This window comes from Grammomys surdaster, unplaced genomic scaffold (genome assembly GCF_004785775.1).
Source record: "Grammomys surdaster isolate TR1022 unplaced genomic scaffold, NIH_TR_1.0 137, whole genome shotgun sequence".
NCBI classification, from domain to species: Eukaryota; Metazoa; Chordata; class Mammalia; order Rodentia; family Muridae; genus Grammomys; species Grammomys surdaster.
Window position 1 is genome coordinate 9,360,931 of NW_021604595.1, and position 4,374 is coordinate 9,365,304.

The 4,374-nt window shown below is 43.0% G+C and overlaps 1 pseudogene; it reads left to right on the forward strand.

The window, feature by feature from the left end:
- The first annotated feature begins 2,404 nt into the window (after positions 1-2,404).
- On the forward strand, positions 2,405-2,739 carry LOC114617500 (annotated as a pseudogene).
- Positions 2,740-4,374: the final 1,635 nt, after the last annotated feature.

The following is a 4,374-nucleotide window of genomic DNA, read 5'->3' on the forward strand; positions in this document are numbered from 1 at the left end:
AAAGAAGACGAGAGCTTAGCTCAGAACATTCTGAACAATGAAAAGCACAGTCTCTAATCTTAGGGACTGGTGACAAATGCTTGTAACATGAAGACTAGTCGTGATAAATAAGTCACTTATTTATAAGTCACTCTGGGGAGTCAATGTGGTCCTGAGTGATTATGTGTTATTGACAGGAACCCTGAAGCCTCAAGCATGTGGGAACTCTCAAAGGCTTCCCCAGGTCAGGTTCAGGGATTTGGCAAAGCCTTCTCCTGGTCCAAGGTATATATTGACAGAGCACACAGACAACTTCAACAGCAGCTTCCTCCTCTCAGATATTTACAGCCTGAGACTGTCCCTCACTGATTCTTCCCACGGAGAACAGCTAGCCCCTCCCTCTGTGTGTATATAATGAACCGTCTAAGGTCCTCAGTTTTTTTGTGTCTGTGTCCGTGTGTGTGTGTGTGTGTGTCCTTTTTTCATTCCAGTATTGCCCTAGTCAGGTTTCTAGGACCAAGCCCTGCTGGAAAAGACAATGAAAACGATAAAACCACTAAAATGGCTTTCTACACAAAAGCGAGTCCAATGAAAATGTAAGCAAGAGACAGGAGTGGACGGCTGACAAAAGCAACAAGACATATAAACTAATATGGACACATCACTGGAATGGGCACGCGAGAGTAAAGTGATGTCAAGGTGACGACTTTGGAAGTAAAGTTAAGATTAGAAAGTGTTGTACTTAATGTTGCCTGAGATTTAAGATGAGCAGTGCTCATGTGCTGTAGAGATTTTTGGAGAAATTGTCTGGAGCAGTGTGTCACTGGCTATCCTTGTACTTCATACTTCCCCTATTTGTCTAGTCAAGCCACTTGTAAGGATGTCTTCCCAGGGATGCAGAGATGGTTTAGCTGGTTGTTCTTCCAGAGAGTGGGGATTCAATTCCTTGCACCCACATGACAGCTCACCACTATCTATAATTACAGTTCAAGGGAAGGAGTTCTCAACCTGTGGGTCTCAACCCTTTGGTGCAGGGGTGTGTAGTGGGGGTGTCAAATGACCCTTTCATAGGGGTTTCCTAAGATCATCTGGATATCAGATATATGCGTTACCAGTCACAACAGTGGCAAAATTACAGTTATGAAGTAGCAATGAAAATCATTTTATGGTTGGGGATCACACAACATGAGGAGTATTAAGTATTCGGGGGGTTGAGAACCACAATTCTCTTTCTTGGTCTCTGATGGCACTGCATACAGATGGTACACACACGTAGGCAAAACACCCATCTGCATAAAGTCGAAATAAGTGAGAGGGAGGGAGGGAAGGAGAGGGAGAGGGAGGTAGGAGAGAGAGGGAGAGGGAAGAATAGAGGGAATTTATGTTGTTGGATTCCTAGTTTGAAAAATGTATCGTACAAATGCACGCGGGTCCCTTGGAGACAAGAACCCAGGCATCTCCTCACTGTTCAATAAGTATGGTCCTCAAAGGTGCCAGGTACTGGTCACCAAAGAATATTGGCAGGACTGTGATTTATTCATGGCTCTCCTATCTTTCCATGAAGGGACAGTTGGTAAGTGTTTCCTTACATTCAGTTACAAAGATAAAATTATTATAAAATGTTTGTTGAAGATAGACATACCCCAGGAAAGGTAGGAATGTCCCCCAACACAAAATTATAAACTCGCTTAAACATTATGAGATCCCCTCCCCATATACACACACCTTGAGACTCAATTGCAGGGTTATTGAGCTAAACATTGTATATGACAATGTCCACCCAGAATCTAAAGACTGGGTCTGGCCTTGAACTGAAGAGCCTCCTTCCTGTTAGGATGCTGTCAAACTCTTCAGATATTTCTCCCACTGGAGGAGCAATAACAACTGGGTAACTTACTCAGTATAAATGGAAAAGCATAGTTTGGGCCTTGACAATTACTGCTAAATGATTTTGTTTTGCAGAAATAACTCATTTTTTCCCTCAGTAGATGATATTTGTGAAAGATTGCCTCCCAGTGTCACAGAAATCAATGATTGTATAGGTACGGATCGTTATAATAACATGTGCGTGTGTGTGCGTGTGTGTGTGTGTGTGTGGGGTCGGGTTCATGGGAAAGAGAGGGAGGAGAGAAAAGGGTAGACAGGAGAAGGGAAGCAAGGGAACGCAGGAGAGGGAAAGGGAAAGAGGAGAGGGGAGGGGGAAGAAGAGGAGGAAAAAGGGGAGGGAGCCAGCGAGAAAGGCAGAAAGAGCAGTGATATGGTGCCATCTGCTGCTTAAATTATGAATTACAAGGCTCTGAGTAGTTGGTTTGACCAGTTGGGTAGTCGTTTCAGAACCCCATTAAGAACTATAATTTAGGGTTCTTGTCCAGTTGAGATATCTGCAGTTGGGGAGTCAGTGAAAGTTGTCTCTTCCTGTGTGAACATGGTGCGGACCAAAGCAAACTACGTCCCAGGAGCCTACAGAAAAGTGGTGGCTTCTCGAGAGCCCAGGAAGGTGGTTGGCTCCTCCACCTTTGTCGCCAATTCTTCCTCAAGTTCATGGAGAAAAGCTAAAACTAAGTATGCAGGAGGGAACCCGGTCTGTGTGCGTCCAACTCCCAAGTGGCAAAAAGGCTGCAGGGAATTCCTCAGGCTGTCCCCTAAAGACTCTAAAAAAAAGAGAACCCGACTCCTGAAGTAGGAAGCAGCGGCTTAGAAAAAGCAAAGAGAAAGCCGCGTCCTTTGCAACCTGATCACGGAGATGATGAAAATGAATAGAACTTACCCATCTGAATACTGTCTTCACTTCACTTACATATTCTAGGATGTAAATTTGGGTAGATGAGTTTGTCCAATTGGCTAGTTGATGAAAAAAAAGTGAGACTAGAATTTAGCCATTCAAAAGAAACCAGCTTATAAAAGTGGAGAATTTTCATAATTTGTAAATTCGAATTGGATATTTGAATTTATGTCATATGCTTCTTTTATTTTTTTAACCTGTTAAGCTTTTACCTGAAATCAACATTACTTGATGCTCTAATTACTAATCTCCTGCCTTTGCTTAGATTTTTGTACTGATGCCATTTTATGGGCATTAATTATGGAAATAATGCCATGTTGTTATGGCACATTTGATTTAAAATTTTGATTTAGTCTTTTTTACATTAAAAGTTCAATATTTTTTAAAAAGAGCTATAATTTAGAAACATCCGAGAAAGACCCTGGCCACTTGTTTCTGAAGGAAGACCTGGTCACACTCCAGGAAGATGCCTTGTTACTGTGGATGAGCCCCTGCTAAAGACCTACAGAGGTCTATCTCATATGCTTTTTAGTTAATGCCCTGGATACAATGTGAACTTTGCATATGTCAGAATCAGCAAGCCCTTCAGCTAGAGCCCCTGCCTCAGCTCCTTCACAGTGAGCCAATCCAAGCACCGGTACACTGGATTCCATGTGAGTAACCCAGATGCTACTACTGGAGTTACTCAGGAAGGTAACGTAGGAAGGCTACTGCTGTGGTAGTGGTGGTGGACAGTGTGAGTGATAATCTGAGAGAGATCCCCACCAGTCAGATATCTTGGACTAGCTGGGTGTAGGAGCCCGAGTGCTTCATCCCAGCACTAGGCAGGTAGTGGCAAGAAGGCTGGAGCTGGAGACAGACTACACAGTGGGATCCTATAGCACAAAGAAAAATCCCAAAGACGAAAATCTTTTCAGAATGCATTAAGGACAGACTCAGGAAAGTTAACATAACTTGGACAAAGCTGTGTACATTCAGAGTGTGAAAGAGGTCCGTGTGGGGGGAAAGTGATGGCAAAATACACACAGCATAAACGTTTTCATTATAATCAGTTTTAAGTGTTCAGGTCTGTGATGCCAAGTTTGTTGCCATGGTTGTGTAACTGCTGCAGACCTCTTCACGGGGCAAAGCTGAAGGTTTGTCCCCATTGACCTCTTCTTTCCTGGCCTTACAGCCCCTAGCAACGAGTATTCCATTTGATCTCAATTATGGTTCTGTGAGTTTATGTATTTATTCGTGTGTGCATTTTGAAAGCACGTGAGGGTGTGGGTGTGCGGTGCAAGTGTGTGTGACATGGCGATTTCTGGTTCTGTTAGAGACTCAGTTGTGTCAGATGATGCTTTTCTGAAAACTGTCTTGTGAGAGGGTGTTTTTGCTGAGGAAAAAAAAAGGGGGAAGATATTTTACTAAGAACAGACATGTGGTGTTTTTCTGGAGGCAGCCTAGAAAAATGGCATGTGATATTTTTCTAGAGTGGATGCTTGGGAGAATACATGACGTTTGGAAGGGATATAAATATAAATAGAACCCAACAGATAATAGACGATGCTGGATGATATTGGTGTGCCTTACCACTCTTTGTTGGTCATCATTTGTATTGACTTCATAGAGAG